The sequence below is a fragment of the Armigeres subalbatus genome, chromosome 1 (assembly GCF_024139115.2).
Source record: "Armigeres subalbatus isolate Guangzhou_Male chromosome 1, GZ_Asu_2, whole genome shotgun sequence".
In the NCBI taxonomy this organism is placed as follows: Eukaryota; Metazoa; Arthropoda; class Insecta; order Diptera; family Culicidae; genus Armigeres; species Armigeres subalbatus.
Window position 1 is genome coordinate 197,153,586 of NC_085139.1, and position 15,499 is coordinate 197,169,084.

At 41.6% G+C, this 15,499-nt stretch overlaps 1 pseudogene; it reads left to right on the forward strand.

The window, feature by feature from the left end:
* The first annotated feature begins 752 nt into the window (after positions 1-752).
* LOC134209647 (uncharacterized) lies at positions 753-12,074 on the forward strand (annotated as a pseudogene).
* The last annotated feature ends 3,425 nt before the right edge of the window (positions 12,075-15,499 follow it).

Consider the following 15,499-nt stretch of genomic DNA (forward strand, 5'->3'; position numbering starts at 1 on the left):
TGTAAATAAGAGTGGCGACACTGTCAGAATTGGAATAGAATTCATCTGTCATTCCCATACAAAATCGTGTTTCAAACGAGCAGGAGACCTGTCAAATGCGGCACATGTCGCCACTCTTAATTACATACACTCTGGTCTGGAAAAGAATTCGCCCATCTCTTGGTATAGGATCCCCATATCGGACCAATAAGCCTGCGGACGAAGTTAATGTTGTACAACGTTGTACAAAGTTGTACAAAGGCTACACAAACACACACGCACACACACATGCACACACACACGCGCGCACTTCCTGGACAACCCATGATGTCTGTTGAGCAGATTTCCCCTCCATTGCTTAGGAACAAAAAAACACACACACACACACACACACACACACACACACACACACACACACACACACACACACACACACACACACACACACACACACACACACACACACACACACACACACACACACACACACACACACACACACACACACACACACACACACACACACACACACACACACACACACACACACACACACACACACACACACACACACACACACACACACACACACACACACACACACACACACACACACACACACACAGTGATATTTGTGCTGATCATTCTGGTCTTAGAGAACTCAATTGGATGAGTCATCACCAAAAAGTGAGTAACCACGGTTTTTTCATCATTTTGGGTCCCTTTTGGCAGGAGTGTGAGAGAATTTGGGTTGATTTAAGGTAGCGTGTACGTAAACAGTTGAAGGCGTCGAAGGTGTCAAGTGAAAAGGCCTTTAGTATACGAATGTCACGACATAAAAACAAAGACTGATAGATTCGTAGCAAAATCTTGTTTCAAAACATGTCCAATATTAATTTAATTAAACTACTATAATTTTGATTCCCAATTATGTTGTGAAATTGAAATATCAATACATAAAAAATACATCAATCGATACGTGAAGCAGCACGAAAATGGGATGTCGTCGTTTTGGATTTCTTCGAATATATGGCTATACGACAAACCAGGGAATTTCATTAATGGTACTTATGCAGTTCGGTAGTACTACATTGGCAGCATTATTCAGCAAGCAAATCCCATGTAAGAAAATTTAAATATTAATCAAAGAAAAGGTATTTGAAGTCTCATCCTCTTTAAGTGACTTGCGCTGGTGATTAATAGTTGTGCCTTTGTCGTACATTTAACAATTAACTTTTGGTGTAAGGACCAGAGACACTAGTGCTGTTCATGAGCAGCTTGAAGTACTCAAAGTTTCTCCCGTCCTGCTCGTTCCTTTTTTGTCAACAAATGGGCATAAGCAGGATGAGAATAATCTCGAGCTGTTCATTAGACATTACTGTTATGTACCACTCGACTCAGCTCGTCGAGCTGAGGTTACCTGTGTCCTACATTTTTTAAGCAAACTTCTAAAACTTTTGACGGGAATTCCTGCTTGCAATTAAAAATTGACCTGATCGGGTTGAAAAATTTTGGTCAAAATACGACTAACTAGATACATCAGGGTTTTTTAATCGGACACATGACTAATTAACTAGCACCATCAATTATCAATTACCAATTATTCAAACAGTGCGGAGTCCATGATAAGCAAATGGTCCTATGTCATTCAACAATGTCAGTTCCACTGTGCTGGTATTTCTCGTACAAGTTGTATCTGATACTTTGTTCTAGTTGTAATACCCCAAAATGATTTTATATTAATGATGATTTGAATAACCGTTAGGGCAGCACTATATAGAAGTAGCACTTCTTTGTCATGACCCTTCAACTACAATGTACACTTTGTGTATTTTAACCAGGTGCTCTCTATACTCTACATAATCAAATGTGTCTCATACTTCACATCACTTCAATGCTTACAAAAACTTACAGTTTGAACGAAAAATGGAAATAATGCTAATGTAAGTCTTCTGATCAACCAGAGGACACCTGAAGACCCATAGTAATATACCAATCTACTCAACTCTACGAATTGAGGTGAAAATGGTCAATTCGCGAATTCCACAGTTGAACTCCGGTATTTGTCTAAACCATTTGAGGTCATACTCTGAGTAAAGAATTAACGATGAATAAATAACCCATCTTGGCCGTCGTGTGATCGCCAGGAAGATCCGGAACAGGCGTAGTTATGGTTGTGAATTTCACAGTAGACTTTTTGAGAATATCATTAGTGGTACGACATCTTGTTCTAGCAGTCTGTGTATGAAATTATTGTTGTCAGATATATACATGAACTATTGTTGTTGCAAGGTGGTTTTCTAGAAGACTCGAAACACCGATGGAATCGATCACTTCATAAGTTGCATTGCGAAGCGTCGAATTAATGTCCTAAATTTCAAATGCAGCACACTGTACATGGGATTTACAAAATAACTGGGATTGACATTTTTTGGGTATTATTAGATGTGTTGCATCTATGTCAATTATTATCCGATTTTGACAATTCAGGGATGCCTAAACTAGAAATTTAATGTAGTTTCACGATATGTTAATGGAGACCATTGGATACTAGAGATATTCCGGGCTTTTTGAAGGTCGGTTCAAAATTGTAAATTTGTGATAAGTATTAGACTAAGTTGTGGCTAAAATCCGAATAATATTAGTAACCACAAATAAAGTAGGATATAGTAAGATATGGCCATTTGTTTAGAATCGGTTCCAATCGACAGTTTTAAGAAGAGTCAGGCCACGAATTCATTACATTTCAGTTTTAGCACCAAAACAAGTCATTCGACCACTCGTTTTGACCAACTGCGGGAATCAATATGTCTATCCCAGGGCCAGTAACTCCTGCTCCCACTTGGTTGTTCAATTTTGAACCGTCAGTATAAAACGTGATTGATCCTGATTGGCCCTCCATTCAACCATGTATTGCGCGTCGAGTCGAGTCGAGTCAAGCACGAGACACTGAAGACGGCCTTACTGTTGAGGTCGACATAAATACGTATCTGTCAAGATACAATTAAGTGGTGGAATTCAATGGGATTGTACAAACTCGTCTTATGACAAGTGAAGACATTCCACTAAAAAGCTCAAAATAATTTTCTTAACATGTATTGCGTCCAAGATCAATTACTTTGAACAGTCTATTGAAATTGTACTTTTTCTCCATCCAGTCTTCATTGTTTATTACTAGGGAGTTTATACTGAAGTTTTTTAGAAAGATGACCTTAAGGTCACCTCCCATTCCTTATCAATAGTAATGCACATGCAATTAAATACTAAGGATTTGGGTAACGCTACAATAGATTTAATATCTGATCGCAGTGGCACACCCGAACAGGAAAAAAAAAAGTTCCGGGAGTGGTCAGAGCCGAAGAATAGCCCATTTTATATTCATGCCTCGCTTCCTGAACGAAAACCATGAAAAAAGAGCGGTCAAATGACGAATGACTGCTAAAACTGAAATGCCCTTTTCTACAGCTTGGGGCTGCCTTTGGGGCTGCCTTTGGGGCAATACGTAAGTCTCGTAGGCGGTCAGAGTGGTCAATAGTCCATATAAAATCCATACCTCGTTTCCTGATCATAAAACATGAAAAACGAGTGGTCGAATGACTTGTTTTGGTGCTAAAACTGAAATGTGATGAATTTGTGGCCTGACTCTTTTTAAAACTATCGATTGGAACCGATTCTGAACAATTGGCCATTCATTTTCATTTATTTAGTCTACATCTAAACAGATAACACTGAATCAACAATTTGACGCCACAATACACGGTTCGAGGCCGCATCTCTCCATCCTCGAATGCGCCCCACGCTCGCCAAGTCGTTTTGCACCTGGCCTGCCCATCTCGATCGCTGCGCTCCACGCCGTCTCGTACCTGCCGGATCGGAAGCGAACACCATCTTTGCAGGTTTGCTGTTCGACATTCTTGCATCATGTCCTGCCCATCGTACCCTTCCGGCTTTAGCTACCTTCTGGATACTGGGTTCGCCGTAGAGTTGGGCGAGCACGTGGTTCACTCTTCACCGCCACACACCGTCTTCTTGCACATCGCCAAAGATGGTCCTAAGCACCCGTATCTCGAATACTCCGAGTGCTTGCAAGTCCACCTCGAGCATTGTCCATGTTCCATGTCCGTAGAGGACAACCGGTCTTATTAGCGACACATTTGGTGCGGTGACGAATCTGTTTTGACCGTAGTTTCTTCTGGAGCCCGTAGTAGGCCCGACTTCCACAGATGATGCGCCTTCGTATTTCACGACAGACATTGTTATCAGCCGTTAGCAAGGATCCGAGGTAGACGAATTCCTCGACCACCTCGAAGGTATCTCCGTCTATAGTAACACTGCTTCCCAGGTGGGCCCTGTCGCGCTCGGTTCCGCCCACAAGCATGTACTTTGTCTTTGACGCATTCACCACCAGTCCAACTTTTGTTGCTTCACGTTTCAGGAGGGTGTACAGTTCTGCCACCTTTGCAAATGTTCGGCCGACAATGTCCATGTCATCCGCGAAACAAATAAATTGACTGGATCTGTTGAAAATCGTACCTCGGCTGTTACACCCGGCTCTCCGCATGACACCTTCCAGCGCAATGTTGAACAATAGGCATGAAAGTCCATCACCTTGTCTTAGTCCCCGGCGCGATTCGAACGAAATGGAGTGTTCGCCCGAAATCTTCACACAGTTTTGCACACCATCCACCATCCACGAACTCATTCACTAAAGGTGACAGACGACGGAAGATGATCTGGGATATAACTTTGTAGGCGGTATTAAGGATGGTGATCGCTCTAAAGTTCTCAGACTCCAGCTTGTCGCCTTTCTTGTAGATGGGGCATGATGCTGGGTCATTAGGCCGAAGGCCGTTAGGCCGAAGGTCATTAGGCCGAATGGTCATTAGGCCGAACGGTCATTAGGCCGAATGGCCATTAGGCCGAATAAGAACTGGGGAGTGAGAAACGAGTTGTGCTAAGTGAGGAAGAAGGAAGATGGAAGAAGAAAGGCAGAATGAGAAAGAAGGAAGAAAGGAGAAAGAAGGAAGAAAACGGAAGAAAGAAGTAAGAAGAAGGAAGAAAACGGAAGAAAGAAGTAAGAAGAAGGAAGAAAACGGAAGAAAGAAGTAAGAAGATGGAAGAAAGAAGAAGGAAGAAGAAAGAATAAGAAAGAAGAAAGAAGAAAGAAGAAGAGAGATGAAAGAAGGTGGAAAGAAAAGGGAAGAAAAAGGAAGAAGGAATAAGGAGGAAGGAAGAAGGAAGAACGAAGAAGGAAGAAGGAAGAAGGAAAAGGAAGAAGGAAGAAAAAAGAAAGAGAAAAGGAAGAAGGAAGAAGAAAGAATGAGATAGGAAGAAGCAAGAAGGAAAAAGATCATGAAAGAAGGAAAAAGGAAAAGAAGAAGAAAGGAGGAATAAGGAAGAACAAAGAAGGAAGACGGAAGTAGGAAAAAGGAAGAAGGAAGAAGGAAGAAGAAAGAAAGAAGGAAGAAGAAAGAAGGGGAAAAGGAAAAAGAAAATTGAAGAAGGAAGAAGGAAGAAGGAAGAAGGAAGAAGAAAGAAGAAAGAAGGAAGAAGGAAGAAAGAAGAAGGAAGAAGAAAGAAGGAAGAAGGAAGAAAGAAGAAGGAAGAAGGAAGAAGGAAGAAGGAAGAAGGAAGAAGGAAGAAGGAAGAAGGAAGAATGAAGAAGGAAGAAGGAATAAAGAAGAAGGAAGGAGGAAGAAGTGGAAGGAAGAAGGTAGAAAGAAGAAGGAAGAAGAATGAAGGAAGATGGAATGAAGAAGAAGAAAGAAGTTACAAGGGAAAAAAAAGCGAAGAAGGAAAAATGAAGAAGAAAGAAGGAATAATTGAGAAGGAAAAAGAGAAAAGGAAGAAGGAAGAAGAAAACAGGAAGCAAAAAGAAAGAAAGAAAAAGAAAGAAGAATGAAAAAAATAAGGATAGAAGAAATAAAGAAGAAGGCAGAAAGAAGAAAGAAGAAGGAAACAACAAAGTAGAAAGAAGAATGGTGGAGAAAAGAAGACAAAAAGGAGGAAGAAGGAAGAACCAAGGAAGAAGATAAAAGAAAGAAAGAAGAGGAATGCTGAAAGAAGAAGAAAAAAGGGAGAAGGAATAAATAGCATAGAAGAAGGAAATAGGAATGAACAAGAAGGAAGATCGAAAAAGAAAAAAAGGAAAAAGAAGGATAAGGATTCTTTTTGCTAATTCGGCCTCATTGCCATTCGGCCTAATGACCGTTCGGCCTAATGACCATTCGGCCTAATGACCTTCGGCCAAATGGCCTTCGGCCTAATGGCCTGACACCATGGGGCATATAACCCCTTCCTTCCACTCCTCCGGTAGCTGTCAGATTCCCAGGTTCTGACTATCAATTTGTGCAGGCAAGTGGCTGGCTTTTCCGGGCCCATCTTGATGAGCTCAGCTTCGATACCATCCTTACCAGCTGCTTTATTGGTCTTTAGCTGTTGGATGGCATCCTTAACTTCCCTCAAGGTGGGGTCTGGTCGGCTTCCATCGTCCGCTGAACTGACGTAGTCATCTCCTCCACTGCCTTGACTTTCACTGCCTGTACTCTCAGCGCCATTCAAATGTTCCTCGTAGTGCTGTCAAGATGCTCCCATCCTTATCCCGGCACATTTCGGCTCGCGGCACGAAGTCTTTGCGGGATGCGTTGAGCTTCTGGTAGAACTTGCGTTTTTCTTGAGAACGGCACAGCTGTTCCATCTCCTCGCAACCCGCTTCTTCCAGGCGACGTTTCTTCTCCTGAAAAAGGCGGTCTGCTATCTCCGCTTCCGTCTATAACGTTCCACGTTCTGCCGGGTGCATTGCTGCAGCGCGACCGCCCGCGCTGCGTCCTTCTCCTCCAGAATCTGTCTGCACTCTTCGTCGAACCAATCCTTCCGTCGACTTCGTCCCATATACCCGACGTTGTTCTTCACTGCGTTGATAATGGCTGCTTTGACTTTGACTTGGACCGAAATTGTAGCAATCCTCAAGAGGGTCCCCATGAGCTCACCCTCTTCCGGCAACGCTGCCTCGAGATGCTGCGCGTATGCAGTGGCGACATCAGGTTGCTTCAGTCGCTCTAGGTCGTACCGCGGCGGTCGTCGGTACCGAACATTGTTGATGACAGATAGTTTTGGGCAGGGTTTGCAGAAATCGCTCTCAACAGATAACGAACAACGATAAAAGAGAGGCAAAAACTGTTCCGAATCATAACAAGCCATGATAACAAATGTATCAAACTTGTATACAAGTGCGAAAAAACAGAATTGGATAGGAAGGCCCCACAGAAAAATGGTGATTCTCGCTTTGTTTTCGCTCCTTTCGTGTTGGTTACTGCACAGCTTTGTAGAACAAGTTGAAATGCATCATCAGACCCAGTGCTCCCCGCATTTGGAGCTTTCTAAAAGAAATTTATCATGGGGTATAGCCTCCCGAATCAGTTCTCTATCATGACAGCTTGCGAAAAAAATCTCTCGCGGTATGCTACATATCGTATATGTATACAGAGATGATAAGTGAGAGACTTGTTCTTTCTCTTTACGATTCAATCTCTGGTTTTGGGCGCAGTTTAACCATCACCAGATACTGGTCATAGTCGATGTTAGCGCCACGATATGTCCTGACGTCGATAATGTCGGAGAAGTGCCGTCCATCAATCAGAACGTGGTCGATTTGTGATTCTGTCTGCAGTGGTGATCTCCAGGTGTACCGATATGGAAGGCTGTGTTGGACGTAGGTGCTGCGAATGGCCATATTCTTGGAGGCAGCGAAATCAATTAGTCGTAGGCCATTTTCGTTCGTCAGCCGGTGAGCGCTGAACTTTCTAATAGTCGGTCTAAACTCCTCTTGGCCAACCTGAGCGTTCAAATCTCCTATGATGATTTTGACGTCGTGGCTTGGGCAGCTGTCGTACTCACGTTCCAGCTGCGCGTAGAATGCGTCCTTATCATCATCAGTGCTTCCAGAGTGTGGGTTATGCACGTTAATTATGCTGAAGTTGAAGAACCGGCCTTTGATCCTCAACCTGCACATTCTTTCATTGATCGGCCACCACCCGATTACGCGCCTTTGCATATCGCCCATCACAAAGCTGTTCCTAGCTCGTGTGTGTTGCCGCAGCTCTGGTAGATGGTATGATTACCTCTAAACGTTCGCACCATTGATCCCTTCGAACAAACCTCCTGCAGCGCTACGATGCCGAATCCACATTCTTTGAGCACATCGGCGAGTATGTGTGTGCTCCCGATTAAGCTGAGAAATTTGCAGTTCCACGAACCGAGTTTCCAATCGCTAGTTCCTTTTCGTTGCAGTGGTCTTCGACGATGGTCCCGTTCCGTACTCTCTTGCATTATTGTTCGTTGCGTATGTTTTTTTAAAGGCTGGCTTGCAGGGCCTGACACCAAACCCCCTAAATTTCCGGAGGATCATTCCTCCTTATTCCCGGTGGACCATGGTGCACAGTTTCACTTAGAGTCCCTCGCTGGCACTCGGACGATGATCAGCCGCCCCTAACATGGAGAATAGACGCTGTTGTGAGCCGATCTTGACATGGAGAACAGACGCTCAGTAAGATTTGCACCTCCGGAGAGGAGCAAACCCCCCCTTCTCTGTCAGGGATAGGAGGGATAGGATAGGGATAGGAGTTTCTGGGTAAGAGGCTAAGGACCGCAAGAGGGGGTCTATTTTATTCCTTCAGATACGCGAAGTACCAATGGTATGCTTTACCCAGCATTTGCCGTGCCAATCAACAATTGGCCATATCTCACTTGATTCTGGTCCGATTCAAATCCCAACATGTGGTTCCAATCAGAAAGAGCCCTACTTCATTTGTGGTTACTAATATTATTCGGATTTTTGCCACAACAAAAGCGTGATACCTTCGAAAAGCCTGGAATATCTCTGGTATCCGATGGCTTCCATGAACATATCGTATATCGTAAAACTACATTAAATTTCTAGTTCAGGCATCACTGAATTGTTAAAATCGGATAATAATTGACATATATATATAACACATCTAATTATACCCAAAATTTGCAAATCCCAGTTATTATGGACATCTCTTGTATACACTTATTTGAACATTTCAATGAAGGTCCCTAGAGAAGATGTTCAAAACCTTCCAGAGAATCATACGGTCGCATCAGTACATGTAGTGGTCACAAAATCAACTTCATACTCAGAGTATGATTACAAATGTTTCTAAGAAATCCTGGTGCCCTGTGATAAAATTTAAGAACTAATGATTTTCACGATTGTTCCGAATCTTGAGGACCACCCGCTGGCTACGATGGTCCAAATGTGGGTCATTGTCTCAATTACATCCTTAAAAGTAAAGACAACACATGATTCTAAACAAATCCTGTTGGCTGCACATTGTGTGAAGCGCAACAACAATTCCAAAATCAAAATATAATTGATTGTTTATAGTAATATGAAATTGTTGTTTAAATACTATTCACTTTCTGATAGTTTTTTCTATAGAACTGTATAAGGTTAAACAAATAATTTAATTATATTTTCAGGTATGGTCGAGGAATTAAAACCTATCACACAGCATATGTTGGCTAATCATCAACCTCTAATCATCGATGCCAGTCCACCGGATGTTGTCGAACAAACACAGCCGGCCGCCAACCCTTTGATGATTTATCATCAAACGCAACCAGAAGTCAGCTCTTCTTTGGTTTACCAACAAACTGAATCAGCTACGGGCACCATATCGATTATTCCGTTTCCAAACAACACTTGTGATCAACTTCCAGGACCATCAAGAACCCTTCCGTTGTGCATTATGAATGTATCTGGTGGTGATTCTATCACAGAATCAGACGAAGAAGAAATAAATCAGTCGAATTCGATCGACGTTGAACCTGATCAAAATGTACATGAAGAACAAAATATTCAAATATCTGCGGAGGATGTAGAGAATTGCAGTCCAAACATTGTCCCTAAAAGAGAGGTCCAGAGAGCGTGACAGTTATGAGAAGCACTAAGAAGTTTGCATCAAGTGAGCTGAAGTTCCGGAGCTTCCAAATAAACTGGAGTAAGATAAGTGACAACATTCTTCGTAATCTACAGGAGTTACAAACTTTTCGTAATGCTAACCCTGGCAAATGTGCACCTCGTGCACTGCAACTTACAAAAGCTGATTGGAGCGGTCTAACGAATTCCGTAGTAGATCAACTACGTGCCATCGATTATGAAATACAAGCAAGTATCATGGAGAAAGTTGCAAAAGATATTCTTGGCAAGTATCCGTGTCTAAATTTTTGGATGATGATGGGTACGATACGGGAACAGGCTTCGTTTGGATAAAACACAAAATGTTGAACCGGAACTCTTACCTTAATCGGTTCAAGAATGACAAACCGGCTCCAACCAAATCTGAAGTTCGGCAAACTCGTAACGTGCGGGCTGGAACTAATAAGCAGTATTGGGAAAAATCCAGTAAAGAATGCACTAAAGTTATCTTCTCAACACTGGTGCGTGATGAACCTGATTTATTGACGGAACAATTTCTACAAGACTCCCAGTCATATGTAAGATTCCGCTTTGACGAGGATAAACCACTGAAGGACATACTGGTAGCCTTTCCTGTTCTGCGAAGAAAGCTGTTAATAGATTATCACTTTGAAAGCGCTACTGGCGTATCCGCTAGGTCAATGGAACAATATTTCACGGCAAAACGATCTAAGCTAATCGATTATTCGAAGATGAAGCATAAAACCTGTCACTTGGATACAGCCACAGCCACAGATATCGATATACTAAGGTTCTTGTGCGGCTTGTTGGGAGAGAAGATTGACGACGTTATTATTGAAAAAGAGGTAAGATTATTTATTCTACTCAGTTGTCTAATTGAAGGTTACTAAGAAACGTTAAATGATTTACAGATGGGAACGAAGATCGACGCTATTTTCACAGATTGTTCTGGACCGGTACTTGTCAGCATAGGTAAGTCATACTTTTACTGATTGACTAGGGACACGCAGTCCAAAAAAAATCTGCTCTTTGATTTTACATGGAGTAAAACGATTTTATAGTCTAGTAAAATCCCTCTATTTTGAATTTTCTAAACATTACGTCAACTTAGCAACCATTAGACCCAAAAGCTGATGATATCATTTCTCTTGTCATAAGACGAGTTAGTACTAACCCATTTAATTCCACCATTTGATTGTAACTTTACAAATACGTATTCCGACCTCAACAGTAAGGCAGTATTCAGTGTCTTATGCTTGACGCGAATTGCGACTCGAGTCAAGTACGAAATACTGAAGACCATATTGCTGTTGAGGTCGAAATACGTATCTGTAAAGTTACAATCAAGTGGTGGAATTAAATAAGTTAGTACTAACTCGTCTTATGACAAGAGAAATGCTATCGTTAAGAGGTGAACCAGCCTAGGGCTCAAAGCCTCTGAAATAAAGACAATAATAATAAGAAATGCTACCATTGGGTTTTGGGTCTACTGGGCCTCGTCCATAATACCTGTCAATAACCTACAAATACGTCGTACAGTTGACTTATTTGGACGGTTACTCTATATGGTTAATACAGTGAAGAATACACTAATGTTAACATTTCTTACACATATAAGTCAGTTTTCGATTGTATAATGTGAATGCATATTTACTGGGATATTAGTTGCTTCAAATAACAAATCGATTTCGTTGAGATGAGTTTATAATCGAACAATATTTTTATTTCAGATTGCGGAAATAGTAACCGGATTTATTATGTTTTCGCTGAGCAAGTGAGGCTGACCGAAGGAACAGATAATGTTTTATCAGCAGTGTCGGATCTTATTTCCGTACATTATGTACACAACTTTATGTACATGCGCCAAATATCCAAGTTCTTGGAATTCGTACAAGAGTACCGGCTACAGGATCAAAATCGAATGCCACGCGCAAGGGACAACAACAAAGGGTTGTTAAAAATGTAGTTAAATCCATTTCGGAGTACTGCGCACAATGAAGTGAGATTAATGTCTGTATGATTAAGATTATTCAATAATAATTCAAATAAGATTAAATTAAAACTAACAAAAGGGTATGAGTTCAATATAACAAAAAGGCAAAATAAACAGATATTTTTATTAAATTTACAACTTTGTTTAACTTGACGTCAAATTGAGAGAAAATCAAACAAAAACAAGTATTTTGAATTTCATACCATGAAAATCAGGTATACAATAATACTATTCGCCACAACTTTTTTTATTGCAGTAAATTGTGAATGTCTTATTTCAATGTACGTGTAGAAATCAAAAATGTGTCTGAAAGTAATTTTACACGTAAGAAATGGAACAGTAATTTTACTGTAAACAAATTTTGACGTCATGTAAAAATACGACTTCAGGTAATTCGACCAAATGTAAAACTGAAATTGAACGTAATATTATGTCATTTGTTTCGCTTGCATATGTCGGTCCTAAATGACGTAAAAATGCAAGATTTTTTCGAAGTGTGCAGATTTTGAGGTCAAAATCAACAGAGATGTATACAATTTACTCAAAGATCGAAAGTTCAAGTTAAAAACAGGTGCCTAGTAAAATTTCAGCCAAATCGAATCGCTGCAAATCGAGATATCGATCCTCAATCATGATGAAAATGTATGAAAATCATGCTTGTCTTTATACTTATTTCCGGCGGTATAGTGATACGGCTCTCGTGTGAAGCTCACCGCATGCATGCTCACATGTGACAAGTGAGAGTGAGTACAGAGAAGATTGTTGGAGTCAGATTGTGGAGGAAGATTCGTATATATACCGCCGGCGAAGAGAACTCGAAAGGAGAAGAGGGAAGAGAGCACACGCATGAAGTAGAGAGGAATATTGCACGCACACACAGATAGCTCAGAGGGAAACAGTGGGAAATTCTAGGCCTAGGCGAATGCAGGGAAGGAAGATAAATGCAATAAAACCCATGTAAACCTTGATTGGAGCCTCATGTATGGGAGGGATCAGAGCCGAAAGAAATATCTCGATCGTAAGCGTTAGACCGGTACAAAATCTGCTATTTGAATGTATTTAGTTGGTGTCTGTAAAGAATTTATGTCGTTTCGCGTTCGTGAGTAGTGTATTAGCGTATATTTGAATGTATTTACTGGGTAGTCAGCCGATTCTGATCGCTTTTCAATCTTGGACGGGGTGAAACGGGTAACTTTTTGGGTTGGTCCGATGAGGAAAACCCCCGCCTGAATGACTTTGTCTCCAGGCCGGATATCGGAAGAATTTATTTAAGGAAATCTTTTGGAATTAGTTGTGTTCGCTCGGAAACGAGAAATACGACGGACGTATGCAGGTTAGCCAGTCAGCTATCTCTTTAAGGAAAGTGACCCTTCCCCTAAGAAGGTGTCAAGCCGGGCAACTAAAACTCGTTGGGCGGTCTCCTACCAGGAGTGGCGCATAAGCCGCCCAATTCTAAACCGGAGACGCTACTGGCCGACCCGTTATAGGGATTGTGGAAATTTCTATGAGAATTCCTAAGCTAAAGAAATTACCGAGAAAATAATGGAATTTAGAGGGTATATTTGGATGGATTAACGGAGAAATATTTGGCTATAATTTAAGATGGAAGTTTGGACGAATTTCATAAAAATTCGCGGAGAAATTCCTAAAGAATCTTCCGGAGGAATTTCTGAAGGAACTTCCAGAGGAATTCCTGGAGGAACTTTCAGAGAAATATCTGGAAAAACTCCCCTAGGAATTCCCGGAGAAACTTCCTAGACTTGGACTGGAGGACTGGACTGGACTAGAGGACTTCCTAGAGGAACATCCAGATAAATTCCGAAAAACTTGTAATACTCGAAATTGATTCACGCTGACTCACGCCGCCGCTAACCACCACCACGCCTCTGAAACTGGGTGAAAATGATCTATCACGCCTCACCATCGATTAAATTTCAATCGGCGCACAGGTCTAGATAGAATATCAAGTTAAACCATGTATGGAATTTTCGACCAAACTAACAAGGTATCCCATGGGAGAAACTACTGTTCCAGGATAAACTTCTTCGGAAATCTCAGTAAAACGTCTCAGAAGAAATTTTCGACCGAAAGTTTTCCTCATTTTAGTTCATTTAATCATCATACAATGTTCTGTGAAATTGTTCTGTAGCATACCAACTGCCGTTTTTGCAATTCTGAGGTCAATCGAGCAATCAGAACCAATTTCCAGATCGAATGAGTGACGGAGGTGTATTTTCCTATACATTTTGGCTGAAATCCCCATACAAACTTCAAATCAAATGCGCCAGCTTATGCAACAAGCGATTGAGCTGAAATTTTCAGAGATTGATTTTCTCACCCAAAGACACAATCCTGGGGGGTGCCCCGTGGAATTAGACAACTTTTTGTTTCCTGGGCCAGTCTAATCACCATTCCCATGATGGAATTAATTTACTCCTCGGGGAAATATTTTCTGGTATATCAGGTGAACTAATGCATGGGGAAGGGTTCTAGAACTGGAACTATTTTTTTCATTTATTTAGTTAACATCTAAACAGATAATACTGAATCAACAATTTGACGCCACAATGAACGGTTCGAGGTCGCATCTCTCCATCCTCGGATACGCCCCACGCTCGCCAAGTCGTTTTGCACCTGGTCTGCCCATCTCGCTCGCTGCGCTCCACACCGTCTCGTACCTACCGGATCGGAAGCGAACACCATCTTCGCAGGGTTGCTGTCCGGCATTCTTGCAACATGTCCTGCCCATCGTACCCTTCCGGCTTTAGCTACTTTCTGGATACTGGGTTCGCCGTAGAGTTGGGCGAGCTGGTTCATTCTTCGCCGCCACACACCGTCTTCTTGCACACCGCCAAAGATGGTCCTAAGCACCCGTCTCTCGAATACTCCGAGTGCTTGCAAGTCCTCCTCGAGCATTGTCATGTACAAGCAATGTGTCATGTACAAGACGCTTATAAGACCGGTTGTCCTCTACGGACATGAAACATGGACAATGCTCGAGAACTGGAACTAATTACCTTGATAGATAAAATAATTTATAAACATAATAATTGTTTAATTAAGTGAATAGCTTTCTAAGAAAATCATACCCATAAAATTTCAATTATTGCTGATAACACTCTTATGTCGATGACATACTCACGCGAGTGCATGTGCGAACGCGTCCAAGACAAAAGAATTCACACACCCTCTTGCTGATATTCTGCTTCAATAGGGCTTGGACGCGCTCCACATCGCTCAGCTGTTTCAGATGTTCCTTCAATTGTTGTCAATGTACTACGTAAGACTGGCAAACATTTATGGCACGCTGCTTTTTCGAAGCTTTGCTACCAAATTCGTTATAAGCTCACGATGGTATTAAAAGCTGTTGTGAAATTATTACGTAACATATGAAGGACCCCCGCATGTGCCATGATCAAAGCATATTTAAATTTTTAATAAAATCGTACAGAAAATTGAACAAAAAAATTTTTTTTTGTGCGTACTATCGAGGTAAAATGTACGCACTATCGAGGTATGCCTGTAGTTCATTGTGACATTTGCAACACCTGGTCAATGCTGGG